This window comes from Manduca sexta, chromosome 9, assembly GCF_014839805.1.
Source record: "Manduca sexta isolate Smith_Timp_Sample1 chromosome 9, JHU_Msex_v1.0, whole genome shotgun sequence".
NCBI lineage: Eukaryota > Metazoa > Arthropoda > Insecta > Lepidoptera > Sphingidae > Manduca > Manduca sexta.
In genome coordinates this window covers 1,861,876-1,882,630 of record NC_051123.1, presented here as the reverse complement: position 1 = coordinate 1,882,630, position 20,755 = coordinate 1,861,876, and the positions used below count along the sequence as shown (strand labels likewise).

Below are 20,755 nucleotides of genomic sequence, written 5' to 3'. Positions count from 1 at the left end.
ATCGAGTAGTGGCACAGGGGCCTAGCTACCGCCGTATCAGTGATAAGGGCCCCGCCAGCTTTTGGGGCCCCTCTTGGCCCATACCTACATTAAACTAAGCGGGCGCCCAAACGTTCGCACTGCCCTGAAGAGCCTCTATGGCAAGCTACGGTATTAGTGGTCTTGGGCATGTAAAATTAAAACTACTATCTACTAATGTTTATTGTGTTCGAACACTTTTCTATGTTTTGGGTAGAATAAGTGATAACAAAGTATTGTTTTTAAGAAGAAATATGTAGTTCCATTTATTAACGCAATATAAAAACAACCCTGTTTACTTCGTCTATACATCACAATAATCGTTAAAAATCTGTCAGAGATTGTATATTTCGAACCTACGAAAAACGCCTTTGAAATTTTTATTTGATTTACGAACACTTTATTTTTTAGTTAGCAAAAAAATTTGTTCTAAGTATATTTGGTTCCACGTGTTTTAATCGTAAAAAATATTGCCAAAAAATTCGGTCTCGCTCTGACATTTTTGTCTTAAATGACGTTAATTGGTATTTCGAGGACATTCTCAATAGAAAAACAAACTGCGTTTTAACTTAAAATCATTCAAATACGTCACCATTCAGAGTATTGAACAGTAATAAATACAATAAAATTTGATAAGCGACTAACTTATTTTTATAAGAGTCAAACAAATTTAATTAAAATTATTCATATAACACCAATTAAGTTTAAGTCATAGTATTAATATTATATAGAATTTATTGTTTTTAGACAAGAGTTTTTGTCGATAATTATTATTCGCTAAAACCTGAGAACTCTTCAAAGGACTTACGAAGGTATGTGAAGTCTGCCAACCTAGACTAAGACAGCATGATAGACTAAGGCGTAAACTCTCTCAGAAGGAGAGGAGATCCGTGCTCAGCAGTAGCCAGTATATAATACAGTGCTATTATTTTTATACAATATATACATACTAAAGTAAATTGTTGTATTGTGACTTCATATTGTATGAGATAAAGTAAGTTCAATCAAAATATTTGTAAAAGTGGAATTGAATATCATATATGAATGTCATTATATGCATGCTGTGACAAATCGTAATTAAAACAACATTTGGGTTTTTGTTTGAAACCTTTTGTCAATTAGGCATCGATGAATGTTTTGTGAGTTGTTCATTTTAGTAAATAAATCATAGAAATCGATCAGTGGCAAATACATTAACATTATAAAATCAATTTTGCCCAAGATTTTACGAAACATCACTAGTGTATGGGCGATAGTATCCTGAATCAGCCAATGTAGTACTAGTGCACCAAATTTCTGCAAAAAGGTATTTTTTAACTAACTTCTAATAAACAAGAAAGTCCTTAATTCATATGTAAATATTAAATGTATTTAAACCGATTAGTCTGACATTTGTAAGCCAATTTTCGAGAGATATTTTTTTTATTTGATAAAATAAGTCCGTATATATTTGTTTTAGGTTCATAGTTTTTAATGGATTTTACAAACCTCATATACATGTATGTACTCACATTTTTGATTGTTGATGGGCCCTGGGCCCAATATTTGTTAGCATTTTGAAATGCGCGCACCCGCTATCCACACCTGGAACAAACAAATGGAGTTTGAAAACATTTTCCAAAAATATTTAAGTTTGACATAAACAGCTTCAAAATATCTGAGTCCAGCACCCAGTATAGTTTAGTTATTAATTATTACATAAAAATAATGACCATATAATAAAATACCATAAAAATATATGTAAAAAACTTTTAAATGGTATCCCAAGGTACAGGCATGGCCTAGTTTGGGTAACCCTGGTAAATACTTTATTTTTGTTTGCAGAAATTTGTTTTTTTAAACCATTATTTTTAACTGTAAAACACATTATGTTATTTTCAATAAACATTTTTTTTTTGTTATTTTCTTCAAGAAAATGTTATGACAGTGCAATCCGTTGACACCGCATAGTGAACTAAGTAAATCAAAATACCTCCATCTCATCCAGGTCGTATGAAATATTTGCTGCTCTGCAAGATTCCCCCACTTAATGTGTAGGAAGCAACATTCCAAACAAAATCAGAAACTATACTACACGGCACCAAAGTGGTGTGGTTATCGAGTAATTTTGTTTCATATCCTCTCTGCAGGATTGCGACCGCAAATTGTCTACTTGCCGATAATGATTTTGCTTCTCCCTTATAACGTGTAGGCTATCGGTTATAGGCGGAGGAATAACCTGGAGCAAATTAAAATATAAAAATCGCGATAAAATCCGAAATCCGAAAAATTTTTTAAATTTAATAATATACCTACCGCCATTTTCAATAAACGATCCCAATCGCTTTTTCGATCTATCACAACAATGGACCAATCAAAACAAAGTATTTTTGACACGCCCACGAATGAGATTTTTTGATTGGTTCATTCTCATAATCGGATTGAGATTGGGATCGTTTATTGAAAACGGCTGATAAAAAGTACTAGATCCGTATGCGCATACACATTATTGTCATTGTTATGTCGTGTGAAAAGAGTTGATGTATTTAAAAAAGTACGAACAAAACCGTTTAACAATAAATTAAACCGCCTTCAAAAACAACCTAACGCCAATTTTGTTGTCGGTGCCTAATTGAAATCGATCATTTATTTCGTATATTTGTTCTTCTTTTTTGAAGTCGATTAAAAAGACAGTTGTATTCGTCATTGGCGTTTAGTGTCTCATAGGTGGTATTGCAGTATATAGCTGAATGGGAGGCCCGTTGTTGGTGGTATAAATGCTTATCTTATGTAGGATTTTATGTTTTTTATTTTTTCCAACAATAAATTTCATCCTTTCTTTCTAGTGTATAAAATCCTCCTAATTGAGACGATTTCGAGTCTTCACTTTACACTTGCTAATGGCATATCTGTCTATTATAATTTTATACTTATAATATCATTGGCTCGTCATATAAAAATATGTATGCACAGCAGCCACATTAACCAGAACATCAAATTGACAAACAACGCGCTTCGCTCGCATGCTAGGACAACAGATGATAGCTACCATATTTTAAAGACCTATTCAACGAAATATTACACCATTTATTTACTAAGGTTCACTAGAACACAGTAACGTTTGTACAATTACTTAGTGGTAGATGTTATTTAGATAAAAAAAGAGTAAAGGGAAGTGAACTAAATGTATTCAGCATACAATTTCTCTAGAAACGATGTCCTTCAAATAAGAACACAACTACGCATGCTCAGAATTAGACATCGGCTTACCCGACCCCTCGTATAGCCATTTATTGTTTAATATAAGAGTACACTCACGCATTGCTATCGCTCTGTATCGCATGGTTTACTTAACTATGCAAATTGGACCATAAAAAGTGAAAGCGAAAGCTGTGCATATGTTAATACAACTGCATATATTTTTAAATTAATCTTCCAAACATATTACCGACAGGTGTGTAACGAAAACAATTCCTTAGAAACAGCAAGGCGAAAATGTTTGTAAAAATGGGATGCTGTCGAAAATGACGTTATCTATAGATATCTACATATCTATATTGGAATTTTATGCATACACACTCTCGCCTTCATCTCCAAAGGGGTTGACAGAGACGCAATAGGTGCACCCACTTTTCGCGTTATGTATTGTGTCCCATGGTGTGATAAAGGCTTATCGCCATATCAGGCAGAAATTCTAGCGTACCTAATATTGAGTAGAAAAATCCAAGATCTCTGCCCGTCCCGGGAAGCGAACACGAAACCTCAGTACTGCAGTGGTACCCTAATACAACCAAAGTAGTCGGATATTTTTTCAGATTTTTAGTATTTGAATGCATTTTTTGGTTTTATGATGCAAGATTTTTCCTAGTAGGCTCATTCAGAAATATTCAAAGGCGCGTTGAATTATGACATGAGCGTATTTAAATATTTATATGAAAACGTAGCTATAGAAAAAAATATACCGCCTTCAAAAACCACAGAAAATCCAGTCAAAAGTTTTGAGGTAACAAACATTAAAAAAAAAAACAAAAAAAGTCGAATGGAAATCTCTTCCTTTTTTTGAACTTGGTTAAAAATATTTTAACATTTTAATTTCAATAAAAAGCTCAAATTAAAATAAATTCCACATTAAAATAATAAATCAATTTAAATTTCCAAAATAAAGCATGAATATTTTTTTCTTTTTCACCTTGATATTAAAAAACTTGTTTTTTACTTAACCGCGAAAACATGAAGATCACACGGAACTATCATAAATACATCAAAAATAACGTACACAAAAAAATGTGACCCGAGATGGTAAAACAAAAATTTGTGTCAAAATTAACGCATCGAACGTATGAACTATGAATGTATGATGCAATATATAGGTGGCTTACAGTTGTATACAAAAAAAATAGAACTTCATAATTTACTTCTATTTCATATACTTCACAATCAGTTTATTTGTAACAATAAAGTAAAATACTCATACTATGAGTAGGGTTATTAAAATTATTGGAGCAAGAAGGTTCTGGAGTGGAGGCCACGAACTAGCAAGCGCAGCGTCAGACTTCCACCCACGAGGTGGACAGATGACCTCATAAAAGTCGTAGGAGGTCGCTGGATGCGGGCCGCTTCCAATAGGTCGATCTGGAATTCTTTAAGGGAGGCTCATGTTCAACAGTGGACATCCTACGGCTGATGATGATGATGATTAAAATAATTATTAACCCATGTTCTATCCCTTTCTGTCTTATGCCATTCCATATATGAAAGTAAGTGATACAACATAGAATATGCCTGTACAGAACAGTAATGGTGTATTGACGGTATATTTTTACATCATTAATATTTACATGCTACGGTCTATCGATGAAGGAAAACGCACTGCAATCCCGCTAGTTTACAATTGTGTTTCTGAACTTTGCTGGCGGTAGGATATATTTTATATCCGCCCGGATAGCGACCACCATACGCAAAGTTTAAAACCCGGACATGATCATTTTTAAAGAATAAAAGCCTTTAAATTAAACTATTTTTCGAATTTTATCGCGGTTTTAATATTTTACTTTTCTCCCGATATGTCGAAGACTTTGCAACTTGAAGGCTGATTTGATTTTGATTCATGTTAATTCCAATAACCTGATGGGTGCGACAGCAGGTTTAATTTCTTAATCCAGCCAATTCCTATGCATCGTCATATGCATAGTAGTGCCAGAATTTATTTACAGTGGCCTGCTAACGCTTGCTAAGAAAGCTGCAACGAAACCATTCCTTATATCAGCTGACTTATTGTTTTTATGCCAACATCCACATCAGGCTCTGTGTTTGTACATTTTTGAATGTCACAAACATAATGACAAAATGATAAAGTTTTACGTTAATTTGAATTGCATCGAAAATTGTGGTTTACGTTTAATATCAAGGCGAAATCTGTAATACGATTAGAGAGGATTTAGTGTTCGTATATGTCAAGGCTTTGATGAATACTTACGACATTTTTATAGATTAATATCAGGTCTATGAGGTGTTAGCGCGGTTCACCCGGAGATGTTTGGAACTTTAAGTTTAGTAGAAGAATAAAATCTATAAAAATGAAACACAACAGTGACGTGCGGTGGTATCCCAGGAGGACTCCATATTCTCTCTTATATACTCTCACATGTGAGAAACCTACCACCAGTAGGTAGTTTATGTACCTAAATAACAAATGATAATCTATATATATAAAAATGAATCCCTATTTCCCTTGGTCACGCCATCACGCGTGAACGGCTGGACCGATTTCACTATTTTTTTTGTGGTGTTTGTTATTGTCAGGAGAAGGTGCTTATGAAAGAGACAATTCAAAAAATTGCGCGGAAAATTAGAAAATTTAAGAAAACTTAACGAACATATTAATTTTATATAACTGTCAATCGTTTGAAATAACTGTCAGCGATTGACAGAATGTGCGCTGCAAATTCATAGTTAAGACGGGACGTCTGCCGGGTCAGCTAGTTATTTAATAGATTAAAATTATTTGGGCTTGGTTTACAACTTCTAAGTATATGTTACTTGTCACTTTTAAAAGCCGACCAAATATAAAAATCATACTGTAATTTCTGCTCCCAAATAAATGGTAATGAAATGAGTTCCATCTACATTATTTGTTTAATACGATAAATATAATAAATATACTTAAAACTTGTAAACCAGGCCCTTAAGTATTTATTGTTGATATAAACAATTTTAATGTGCTTCCAAGTTGTATGAATACTGCCTTAATAAAATAATAGTTTTAATAATAAAGCAAATATTCCTTATAAAATACAACTATTGAAATGTCGACGTAATTAAAAAAAAAAGAAACGCGTTACCCTTCGAAGAAAATATTATGAACTAACACTATATTTAACAAGAATCAACATTTTATTAGTAGATACTCGTGTAGAGGCTAGATATGCGTGTATATGAATATTAATGAGTTGCTATCTTCAAAAAGAATAATTTAGACGATCTATATTGAAATTCGACAGTTAATTAAAACTGTCCTTCACCTTTTAAAAACAAACTACCGGGTTCATACGACATATATTAAGTTATTCACAGTTTCTCGAAATCCACAAACTTAATTAATATTTGATATCAGCTAGTATGTCGTACGATATTATTACGATACACGGACTCAGATTTATCGTTCTGGTCAAATTGTTAGAGTAAGGTAAAACCAACCTTAGTTATGTGACAAAGAATACAGTTTACAAAAGTATTATTAATATTTTCGATTTTGTATTTGGAATATGTGTACGATGCAGTATAAAAATTATACGCCATATTTTTTTAGCGTTTTTAATATTAGGTACTTTTAAATAAATTGTGACATTCTAAAATAAACCTTATATACAGTCATTTTGACATTACGTTAATAAATAAAACCACATACTCGACTTTACCTACGCTGACATTGTGCCAAAATCATCATTTAATAACAAATATTTTCATCAAATTTATGTTTTTACTTCTCTGATTTTTTTCATTATGTAGTTTAGTGGGAATATGGCGTGTGCATGAGTGTGTTTTTGACTGAAAATGCGATGTCGCCGCGACAAATACTCTTAGAGTAGTAGTAGTAGCATTAAAGAGTGTAACATTAAAATTACTTTTGATTGATATCTATTTTGTGCGAACCTTATACTTTTTTTATTTTACATCTAAACTTCGAGTATTTTATTATAAAAGTTAAGAAGATATATACGTGGTTTCATTTAGTAACGCAATGTCAAAAATAGCCCTGTCTATTATAGCATTACTCCTACGTTATATAATTAATTTTACAAAACAAATAACAACTTCGACTGCACCGACTCGACTAGTAAACACAATATTTTCTATCTACCAATAACATGAATCTGCAAACCGAGTAATAAAATATATTTCGCACCTGCCACAATGGATGGAAAGTGACCACAAAAATTGCGTTAAAACATACGTATGCGAAACGCTCGAAACAATGGCGAATCAAATGCGTGTCGTAAGTTATTGAAATTTTGCAATTTGCTAGAACTCTCATGCATTAAGATTGTTGTTGTCTATGATGTAAATGTTACTAGACACAGGGCTCAGACCATAGAGACACTAAAAGAGGAAACGACTAACCCCCTTATTCATAGACGTTATTTATCTAAGGACGGAGCATCGCTGTGATAACTAGTCTGTTTCTCAGTGCTGACGACATGGCAGCCTTCGCAGTGCGTAGATATAGGGCCGTTGTGATTGGCTAATATTGAGATACAACTTTAATCTAGTTGGCTGTCAGATAAATAAAGCTGAACAAACAGGAAGCTGTCAGATAAACAAAGCTGAACAAACAGGAAGCTGTCAGATAAACAAAGCTGAGAAACAAACTTGTTATCACAATATCTCTCCATCCTTATATAAATAACGTCTATGAATAAGAGGGTAAGTTTTGGAGCCTTATCTAAATAATTTTGTGTAACAATGAATTACAATAAGAATTATAAGAAAACTCAGTCGGCCAGCGAGCTATAGAGAGGACTATGCTAGGAGTTTCCCTACGTGATCGAATCAGAAATGAAGAGATCCATAGAAGAACGAAAGTCACCGACATAGCCCATCGGATTAGCAAGCTGAATTGGCAGGGCATAGCTCGCAGAACTGATGGCCGATGGGGCACGAAGGTTCTCAAGTGGAGGCTATGAACTGGCAAGCGTAACGTCGGACATCCACCTATGAGGTGAGCAGACGACCTCATAAAAGCGCAAGAGGTCGCTGTATGTAGGTCGCTTCCAATAGGTCGATCTGAAAATCTTTGGGGGAGTTCCATGGAGCAGTGGACCTCCTGCGGCTGATGATAATAATAATGAACACTTAATTACAGTAGCAGCAATCATGGGCGCCGGGAGGGTGCAAGTAGGTGCACGTGCACCCTCCTGTCCAGAAATAAATCACAGAAATCATGTCACTGAATAAATCTGCAACAATAGGAACTATCGACCATAGAGGTTATAATGATAAAGAATTTTCAAAAACCCGCACGGTTTGAATTTGAAGAAAAGTCTTAATGATATTATGTAGTACATAAAAATAAATAAATAAAAATAAAATAAAATGTATTTATTTATTTTATTTTTTTATGTATGTATAGTACGCGACTATTTTCTACTGACAAGCTCCCTTTATCATATAAGAGGCAAATATCTATACGCCAATAACATGCTATATTTTATTAGTAAAAACTTCATAGAGACATCTTAAAAGCTATCTTACCGACATCTCAAAAGGATTCAAAATGGCATTTAAACCTTTCAAATTAGCATAAATAGACAGATTGTATATTAACGGACCTCTATGTCGTAAATTAACATAGAATGGACAATCAGCAGTATGCAAACTTTCGTGCAGAAAGCGACACGAAAACGTTCCGCGACATTCAAAATATCACGCACACAAAAATGAATGAAATTGGTCAACTGTTTATTACAACCGAGCAAGTCGCTCGCCTGGTAAGCTTCATAATAACATAAATGGAATATCTTGCGAATTTTGAAATTTAAATATAATAATAATAGGCTTCGTCATTGGTAAATGGAGCGCCTATTATAATTGAGACAACATAGCCAGCGAAATGTCGGTCTTTACATTTCTGCCTACCGCTGTAAAAGGAAAACAGCGTGATGCTAAGTATGTATGTATTTTTTTAAAATGGTTTTGTTATTAAATACCTACTCCAAACATATTAACGTATTTGATAACGCCTATAGAAAATGTTACTCTAGTAAAAAGTTCGAAAGGTTATTTCGTACTTCCTGAAAAGATTCATATTACTGTGGTTATAAAGCACAATGTCGAAAAGTTGTAATATACTATAAATTATATCTATTATCTGGTTTGATCCTGTTATTGATATTGCTTTTTTGCCTGTTATTGATATTTTTATAGACATCACCCCGCTTACCCAGACCGTTGCATGAGATCGGTCTAACAAAAGTTTATTTTTTTACGGGCATAGAACAGATACCCCACTACACTTAATGGTAAGTGGAGTGGAGTCCAATAGAATGTCGACTGACGAGAGATAAGTATCCCTCGGCAGTCGACACAATTATAATGGCCTGTTGGTACAGGATGTATACAGACTGATCCCCGAACGTGACTCACTTACGTGGGCTACTATGGCGGGTTTTAACAATTTATACGGTGGTCGATATCTGTAGATGTAAAATATATTCTACCACCAGCAAGTTAACAATATTTTTCGATAAAGTGAGCTCGTCTTAGTGAAAGCGGTACGTCACGATGCAAAGTCGAGAAAACACGTGAATCGGTTTATATCTAACTGGCTAGTTACTGAGATATGATTTCATGTATATCAAACGTTTCGATTCTCCGGTAAACTGAGTTTGCAAAGATTTACTAAATATTAGCAAATAGATGGTACATTAAACAAGATCATTATTTAATGTTATTAAGAAGAAGAAGAGCAACAATTATACGACTAGATTACAAGAGTTTATAAATTCTAAATATTTGTAATGAAAAATTGACGCAAACTTACTTATAAAATATATGTTTACAACGTTTGAAAATAAAATTAAATAATCTATTTGAATCCATAAAATGTTAAGAATTATTTAGATTGAAAAATAAATTCACCACCTCGCAAAGCAGTTTTCATCAGAGAACGGATAAGAAACTATTATGTAAAGTATCAAAAATAATAACAAAATACACCGATACGCCTTCCTTGACATCGTTTAAAATTCATGACATTTCACACCTTTTGGAGACAAAAGTTCATTGAAAATATTTAAAATAATGTCTTATGCCATTCATTATATTTAAATATAGATGGCGTTACAATCTATACATATAATAAACACGACGATCTCTGTACATTATATGGCTCAACGAAAGATCAGCGCTGGCTGCACTGTCAGCATATTGCTGAGTTGGTGCCTTTTTGTAACAAACATAATTTTAAGTTTATTTTTTTCTGTTTCGCTTGTTTGTTTGTTATGTTTATGTAACTTGTGTTTGTTACAAAATAAACTAATATGTGGTGTCTCAATAACAGCAACAGAAGTCAAAACTACAGTTTTCTGAATTTTTCTCTGTCTGTATATTTGAACACGCATCACGCAAAAACTACTACATAGAATTGAATAAAGTTTTCACCGATGTATTGCTAGAGGTCTTACTTAAAACATAGGCTCCATTTTATCCCAAGAAAATATCAAGCAGGACTTTTATCCCGGAAAAACATTTTGACGTAGACGGAGTCGCAAACTAACCAACATCAAATAATAGTCAAATTTAAAACTATTTTTTAACCTTTCTCAAAACTCTTGTATGTTATATTAGTCAGATGAATTCGTGACTGAGAGAATAATGCCAGTTGGTGTAAATTATGCACAAATATTGCCGTTTTAAAATTATGCTAATTTCATAAACCTCTTAAGAAATTTTTGCGTTGTTTGTTTAGAATTGCATCCGTTATTTGCATATATGTGAAATAGACGCCTCTGAGCTGCTATCATGTTGAAACTATGATTTTAAGTAATCAATGGCAAATGGGCGCTTTTTCCGTTTATTCCACCTAAATATAAGATTGATATGTTAAACTTTTTAAATTGTAAAAATGATGTCACTTATTTTGTTGTGAGGCAGATATTCATTATTCAAAATCAAAAATATAACGGCATCATATCACTATAAAATAAATAAAATGTAATATTATCTTACAATAAGTAACAAATAAGTAATCCAAAAACATTCAACAGCAAAAAAATTATATCCAAATATATATTTTTACAATCAATCGTAAAAAAATAAGTAAACCACAAAATATCCCACAGCAAAAAAAAAATATTCAATAACTATATGCAGTTAGTTTTATCAGTCTCTACCCCAAGGAAAAAGACTAACACAACCACATATGTTAACGCAATAAAATAATAACCACCAATAAGTTCTTTTTGTATTATATTATATGTACTAAATTAAAATATATATCTAAAACGTATACTTATATAAAGAATAAAATTCTATACATGTAAATTACAACAAAAATAAGGGCGTCGTGCCAGCCTGACGCACACATCATATAACACCTATAATTCTTAACTCATCAGTACTTATTTCATCTATTACTAAACACTATAAGAAAGATCGTTACTATCGCAAAAAGTTGTCTTACAATATTACGCACAGTCGTTAACGTAATATGCCCTAGTATTGCATATGCGGTAATAACACTAGGAATGTTTTATTACTACGACTTCTACGTCACACACACACACAATATCACGCATTTATCCCCGAAGGGGTATGCAGAGGCGCAACCAAGGCACCCACTTTTCGCTAAGTGTTTTCCGTCCCACGATGTGATAGGGGGCGAGCCTATCGCCATATCGGGCACAAATTCCAGACTCCGGGCTGATACTGAGCAGAAAAACCCAAATATCACTTTGCCCGACCCGGGATTCGAACCCAGGACCTCAGAGCGCTGTCGTACCGCGCATGCAGTACAACTATGCCACCAAGGCAGTTACGCCGACTTCTACGTCACCTAGTTAAAAAAAAGACGTCCCCCTGAGGCAATTGTTGTGCGCTTGGTCTCCACACCGAATGCTCGCCCATACTTGGGAGCACATTTGTCGCGGGCGTCTACACGCACATTTAAGCGTGTATACGTGATGCCAATTCACATTGAGGCCTATAAGGGCTCGCGAACAGTTCCTAGCCTTTTCCCCTCCTCCCGTCCTAAGAGGGTTCCTTGTCCTTCCCCCACACTTCCCAGCTGTCCCTCCCAACTTTTCTCAAGGACCCTGCAGTCCCTAAAATGGGGGATTCCAGTATCCCATTCGCAGGTTTCTTGTCGTTGACTGCGGGGTCCGGTATCGGTTATTTTTTTATATCATGCATTTATAGCGGCGATAGCCTAGTTGGGTGTGGAACGGACTGCCGAGACGAATGTCCGCAGGTTCAAATCCCAAGGGCACACACCTCTGACTTTTCTAAAAAATCATGTGTGTATTCTTTGTGAATTTATCGTTCGCTTTAACGGTGAAGGAAAACATCGTGAGGAAACCTGCACATCTGAGAAGTTCTCTATAGAAGAGATATAAATTTCGAAGGTGTGTGAAATCTACCAGCCCGCACTAGGCCAGCATGGTGGACTATAAGGCCTAATCCCTCTCAGTAGTAGAGGAGGCCCGAGCTCAGCAGTGGGCAAGTATATAATACAGAGCTGATATTATTGTGCATTTATATTTTAAAGATACATAAAAATGCAAAAAAGAGAAAATAAAGAGAAATAATATTTAAAAATAAAGCAGTCGCAATTGCTTATTTTTAGCCGCATTCGTTTTCTAAACTGGTAATATTATGAACTAGTTTGGTTACATCTAAAAATAGGCACTAATTAAGCGTAAAATAAATGTTAGTGCAACTTCTATAAAACTTAATTGAAATATATATCCGCCATTTTATTAATATTTACCGGATATTAATAATTATGAATATAGATAGCGATAAATATATATAAGTTATAACATCAGATTAAAAATAACTTTGGTTATATAAAATGTAGACTGCGGCGCAAAATGTTACAGGGAAAAATCGATTCTTACAATATAAGATTTATTTATTTATCTATTTATACATATTATATAACATCAAAACACAAGAATTAGTTATTATTTTTAACAATTAGTTTCAGTATCCCTATGGGCCATTTTTGGGACTTCCTGCTGGTTGCATACAAATATATTCAAGGCCGAGGATATAATGTTGAGCAATCGTATCGATTTTTATGTCTCTTGAGTGTGAAAATTCCGTTCAATCAAAAACTTATTTGGCACACTTAATTACCTCTGGTCTTTCTAAATGAAAAAGTTTATTCGTCGTAGCGATTATTCAAATTCCGTTCCATCAGAACGTCATTTTACATACTTACAAATGTCTGATTTTTCTAGTCTATTTAAATCTATTCTTGGTATCAATAATTTGAAGCAGCTACAAGATGCCTAATGCAATAACGTACCCTATATTAACCTATCACTGAACTACCTGTATACCTATTACATCACGATTCAACACATCGAATTAATATCCAGGCAAGTGGTCCAGTAACTGTCACGGCCAGTAGCGGTCCGCCGGTGTGCACATGCCGTTATAATTCAAAGCAATATGACGTGCCAGATGCGCCCAATCGTTTTATGGTACAAATTGTCTGTGGTTAAGATGTCTGTGTAACATAGGCTGTCCTAATGTCGAGTAAATCATGTTAGAAAAATTTGTATCAAATGTTACTCAATGTGGTTGTCGAACTGACTGAAAAAACTCCGAAATAGTAACTAGAAAAATTTTTATTGTAAGGGGATATTTTTTCTATATTATTCCACATTTTGATATTCTGCAGTGAATGTCTGGTCGAATGAAGTTCCGTCTGTCTAAGAAGTCTAGTATTTAATTCAATATAACTTAGTCTATTTACGCAGAAATGTTTGCTATATTTATACTACAAGGTGTTGCTCGCGGCTTCACCCGCGGGGAAAGTATTTACCGTTTCAAAAGACCCTAAATGTCCGCACGATGCCACCGTCATCTATGTAAAATGCCAGTTTAAAAAAATCCAATATTTCCCATGGAAGCTAATTACCTGGATAAAAAGTAGCCTACGTGTTAATCCAGGATGTGGTCTACCTATATGCCAAATTTCATCCATATCCGTTTAGTTATTTCTACGTACACTTCTAACAAACATCCAAACATTTTCCTTAAACATTTATAATATAAGTAAGAAGTAAAATTATCAAGATCATGTTTACTAATGATATTATTTATTTACTGTTAATTATAATAAGTAAGATTATCGAGCACAGATCATGTTTACTAATGATATTATTTGTTTTACTGTTAATTATAATATAAACCATCCTTATCCTTAACTACGGAAATGTCGGTTCACATGCTCATATTAGAGTTATTAAGATGCAAGTATTATGTTTATCTATAATTATAGTATCCATCGAGAGGAGCTCAACCTCTCGGGTGATTATCTATAACTCAGAGCGTTTAAAATGTTCCCATGGTCCATAAAAAGATGTCTATTTAAAACAACTTGCATAAATTGTAACTGAACAAATTGTTATTATCATGATTAGTTAACTCAAAATTTAAATTAATTTTTATTGTACCATTTAGAATGCAAGGAGTCAAAAACTATTTAACCCATTTTGTATTAAAAATGTTGTTTTAAACATTCCTATTTGCGTAATTTACAAAACGATAGTTGATAACTTACAATATTTTTATATTTTTTTTCTTGTCCGATTCCTAACTGTACGGTTCTATGTTATATTTCTGTTATTAGACCTATGTTAAAAAAATTGTGTTGAAAAAATTTATTAAAATTTTAATATCCCACCATGAAGGCTGTAAAGTCTTCGAAACGTAGGGAAAATATATAATATAAAAAACCACGATAAAACCTGTAAAAAAGTTTTATTCCAAATTGTTTTTCAAATTTTTACCATTATAATTTAAAATAGATTTTTTTCAACATCATTTAAAATGGCTTTGTAATAGTGAGAAAACGAAATATTGAACCTCATAGTTTTTATTAATTTATTTAAACACAATAGATGTATACGGGTGGGCTCAATACGTAAGGCATTTTCAAACAGTCAACATTTGAATGATGCAAAGATGAGATAATGTCGGTGTAACTATATAAAACAAAAATAAGACGATACATATAATATATAAAACATACATATCTACATAAATACATATATACTTGTGCTATAAAATGTACCTATAATGTAAAAATAATAACACTTATTCCCAGATACTTTTATATTTGTGAATAGTCATAGTTCTGTCCCATCAAACACCGATCAAGAGAAATGGATACTAACCACATATAAACAGTAAATACCCGACCTTGTAACGCTTACAAATTCAATATGAAATCCCGTTAGGTGGAAATGGCACGGTTTAGCCGCCTGGAGCATCTAGGTTTATGAACAAACAGGTTCTATGTAGGCCTCAAATGTCGTAGTTCTAATGTTAGATAATTTAACTTTTGAAGTCGTCTTATTGTATAATAAAGTTGTAGTTTTGGATTTTTTTTAAAACCCTAAACGCATTTAGATGACTTTTTAAATCGAGAAGCACACAGTGAGATTTGTATTCTAGAAAGGTCTTTGCTTCGCGTATTTGTTTCTGCATTGTCTGTTTGTACTAACCAGCAGTGAATGGTATTAGTCCGGAACATAGCGACAACTCATCACACACATCACGCCATTATACCCAAATGGGTACGCAGAGGTACAATCAGACACTCCACTTTCCGCCTATGTGTATTCCGTCCCATATCGGGTAGAAATTCGAAACTCCAGGCTGATACTGGAAAACTCAATATCACTTTGCCCTACATGGAAAGTGAACTCAGAACCTCGAAGCCGTGTCACACACGCACCACAACTACGGCATCTAGTCCAACAACTCCTCGCGATGAAACATTATTAGATCATAGGAGGAAACGATTATGAAATATTATAGAAAATACCATCTGTTTATGACATAACGGAGCCTTGTTTCCGAGAATGTCGCAAGCGCAAATTAATGTATTATGTATCGTCGTCGCACCTTAATTAATGTTTCAACAATAACGCACCGCGTAGACGCTGTCGGCATCTTTTTTTTCGCGGGCAATAACGCATTATCGCTACCATCACTTGAGTGGAACGGTTGTATTGATTTCACCGTTCTTACGGCCCAATGTCGACACTCGGGAGTATAGCAACATCTGAATGAGCATTGGACCAAGTCCCTACCCCTGTATACTACCGACATTCCAACCAAAACCCGCAGTGGCCTTCTTCGGCGTATACAGGACGGCCCCAGTGACGCTCTCAACCCTGCACTAAACACAACACAAAATGGCGGCAACAAAAAGTCAATTTAAAAAGACACTAAAATTATAATTATTGTTATTACTAAAATGGGAAATGTAATAAATAAATTGTTAATCAAGAAGCGGGCAATGTGTGAGGCTACCGTGTTAGTATAAATTTCAGACTCAAGAAATAATAATATAAAAATCAATTAACAAAAAATAAATTAATTAACCGCTTTATTATAAATTGCTAAGTGCGGCTAATCGAATGTTACGGTAAATTATATGATTAATAAATAGCTTTTAGGTTAGGTTGCCAATCATCTTCGTCTGCAAACATTCAGAACATTCATATCGTCACATAATATTTTAAAAAATACAAGCGAAGAAGATGACTTGTTCAAACTTAATCATTTACTCCTTTATCAATAGACGTTATTTATCTAAGGACGGAGCATTGCTGTGATAACAAGTCTGTTTCTCAGCTTTGTTTATCTGACAGCCAACTAGATTCAAGTTGTATCTCAATATTAGCCAATCACAACAGCCCTATGACTACGCACAGCGAAGGCTGTCATGCCGTCAGCACTGAGAAACAGACTTGTTATCACTGCAATGGTCCGTCCTTAGATAAATAACGTCTATGAATAAGGGAGTTACTTTTTACAAAGCTAGAATATACGGTTGAAAGATTAATTGATTTAAGCAACATTATTTTTTTATTTATATAGGTAATAAAAACATAAAAAACGTGTTGATATTAAATATATATGAAACTTATTGTCGCTAAGTCATTTCGCCTTTCAACCGTCAATATAGACTATTTTGCATTAACAGTTTTGACTATTAAGCCAGTATACGGAGAAGTTAAGTCTAAGCACTTAATTCTGAATTATGTCTCAGTTCATTTGTAAATACCTACGCTCGCAATGTATATTTTGTTGCAATGATTACCCATTTTTGTTGACTTAATCACTGCCTTAGTATCATTAAATCCAAACCCGCCAGATTTCAAATAAATCAATTCTCCGAAACATTGCATATGTGTTACACACTGTATCATACATATCTATATGAATATATAAATATATGAAGGGATCATTAAGTACATTTTTTGCTCTAACATTATCCCATTAACTCTATCAATTTATTTGAATTAGGTTTTGAAATTGCGATGTGCAAGTCATCAGTAATATTTGAAGGTCATTGCCACTGACCTATAGAAATGAAATTATTTTGTAGTTAATATTACTTATGGATTTATCTTCGGTATTAAGGTTAGTTGATAGTCAAGCAAAAAGTGTTTAGTGATTGCTTTGGTGGCACACTGAGGTCCCAAACTCGAATCCCGCGTCGAGCAGTGATTTTAGGTTTTCAAGCTTAGTATATCCGATATGGCCTTAGACTCGGCACGATCACATCATCACATCATAGGACGAAACACATGGCAAAAAGTGGTTCCACTAGTTGCACCTCTGCCTACCCATACGACGATAAATGCTTGATGTGTATGTGTCAATTTAATTGATTTACTGGTGGTAGGTCTCTCATATGTGAGAGTCCGCCTGGGTAGGTATCACCGCAATGTCTATTTCTACCGCCAAGCAGCACTGTTTCACTGTTGTGTTCCAGTTTGAAGGACATTGTAACCAATGGAAATAAATGAGACAACATCTCACGTCTGAAGATGGCGAGCGCAATGGAATACCAAACAATACTTTGTAATTCAAAGTGTTGGATGGTGTTTCTTTTGTTTATGGGCGATCGTCCATCAAGCAAACGGCAAGCTTGACTCGTCATTCAAAGCAATAAAAAAAAGGAATTTATTATTATCTTTGATCAATATCAGATATTTCCTTTAAAATTACTGTTAGTCGTCGTATGCTAATATGGGACTTATCCCTAGTTAATCCCAATAAACTAATGTTCACATTAAAATGTTAATTCGGGCCATTCCGTGCGTGATGTAATCTGCATACCCTTACACTTTCACTTAGAAGAGCGTTCGTAACTCCTTAATACTTTGTTTACTAAATTATGTAATATGAATTAATTTAGTTTAGACGCGAATGGATGAGCAAAAGACTGTAGGTATAGTTTCTAATAATAAAGATATATCTTGATGTAACGCTTTGAATAAACTTTTTTGGTGACTTCTTTTTGGGTGTAAAATTCTAAGAAATAATGCGTCAACTTCAAAAACACTTTTAATATTTAAATATTATATAACCGCGTCGTTATTATTTTTAAATGTATATTCATATATACTGATACTATAAAGAGGAATAGTTTGAGTTTGTAGGTTTGTAGCGGCTAATCTCTGGAACTAGTAACATTTTTCAAAATATCTGTTTTATTAATATTATCTCCCTGATAAAAAATGTAATTAACCATTTGTTAAAAGTTAAAGTTGTTAAATTGTAGTTTTTGGACATACGTTTTTGTAACAGACGTGCTGGAGATTTTGAAATAAATAAAAAAAATCTAATAATTGTCTGTATTCACCTTTCACAAACCATTGAATTAATTGTAATAATTGATAGGGAGACCTAAACTCAAAACTTAATCCAGGGAAGGAGGGGCAAACCGGGAATATCAAATAGAGATCTGAATAATTGAAAACAAGTACATACAGAAACTACGTGTAAGTACTTCCGTTACACATACTGTAAATCCAAAGAGAGCAGCTGACCACCTTTCCTCAAGAAACTGACTAATTAATACTGATTATTTAGTCTTATCGGAAACTGTACATATATATTATAAAACAAAGGCCTCTTTTCCGACCGTCTGCATGTTATCGCTTATCTCAAAATCAATTTAACGGTTTTTTATGAAATTTGGTCTAGAGATAGTTTAAGACCCTGGGAAAGTTATAGGTTAGTTTCTTTCCCGGGAAAATATATAGCGGGATTTTTTTCCGGAAAACTTTATTAGAAACCGCGAGCAAAAGCTAGTAAAGTATAATTGAAAATTCCTTACAATGTTACTTGATTTCTTCTTGATGTAACTGTACTTTCTTCTCAACATTCAATAAGCATACATAAATATTAAACTACATTTATCGTTTGCACATTTTCTAACATTTATACAATTACCAATTTATTTATAACTTTCCATTTCTAAACATGAGATCAATGTTCTATAATACCGGTTTGTATGCAAATTACGTAATAACACATATACGGTTTTTTTTAAATATAAGTAAAAGTGTTTTACGATCAATATTTCATAATTTTAAAGTGAAAGTGAAAAATCTTCTATCACAGTTTATACTTTCTTAGTTAAACGATTCATTAATTTTAACTACTTTATTGTAATAGCTAATGTTAGATTTTATCATTGTTTATTATATTTATACGTAATTTTCTTTTTTTTTAATGTTTATTGCACATAATTTGATATGAACATTTTGTCTTTAATAAAAATTATCATTGTTTTCGCTTTTATCTCGAGCCGTAATCTGCTTACTAATAAAAGTTATTAATCAAAGCTTTAAATCGTAATGGTATCACTTTCTTAAGTTACAATCTTACTTCTAATCACAAACAGACACACAATAACAATATAATTTTGGTAACAATCAATAGTTTCGAAATGAATGATTGATTTTTATATTTTCATTTAACTTAAAATCTTCATACGACTAGAGCATTTTGCTGATGAGTTCAGCTCTTGGGGACATAACGTATCGTCTGCATCTAAGTCGCATGTATATATAATATCTATCTGTGGAAGAAGGTCCGCAAAATCAAATACAAACAACATTTTTTTTATTATTATTAAGGCCTCTAATCAATATACCGTTTATATTTAAGATATCAACAAAACTTTAACAGGCACACGCGTGATCTTCCGTAATTCAACAGTGAAGATAAAATATAAATGGAAACATAAAAACATTTCGAATCAATTAATCAAAACGTTTTTAATTGGCGGTCCCTTTACACTAACTGGTTTCGCCACGATTACTTAACAGTTAATTACATGTCCATTAAAATGAATATTATTTCGTACATTTTAAAGTTCGTTTTTGAAAGCGAACTTTATGGAGATATTTTTTTACTGTCTATCTAATGTTATAGTTGGTGCCAACAGGCCGGCATAATTGTGCTGACTGTCGAGGGTTAATCATCCCTCATCAGTCGATATTCTATTGGATTCCACTTATCATCAGATGCAGTGACGTCACGTCAACTTGCCCGGATAAAAAACAGTGTTATAATGGATGTTATTTTATTGAATTGTAATTATTCACACCACAATTTTACGAATGATATATCGAACGGTCCCTTTAAAGTGAAAAGTGCGAACCAACATTGACCTAGTTTGTCGATAACGGTCGAAATGTCCAACACGCGAACCTTA

The 20,755-nt window shown here is 33.5% G+C and overlaps 1 protein-coding gene across 1 annotated transcript in view; it reads right to left on the bottom strand.

Annotated features, from left to right (window-relative positions):
* The window catches only part of LOC115455705, a 45,892-nt gene that overhangs the window by 11,945 nt on the left and 13,192 nt on the right, over window positions 1-20,755 (bottom strand). The window contains exon 2 of the mRNA XM_037436943.1: window positions 1,530-1,602. The gene's annotated coding sequence lies outside the window, so the exon portion shown is untranslated. The remainder of the gene's footprint in view (window positions 1-1,529; window positions 1,603-20,755) is intronic.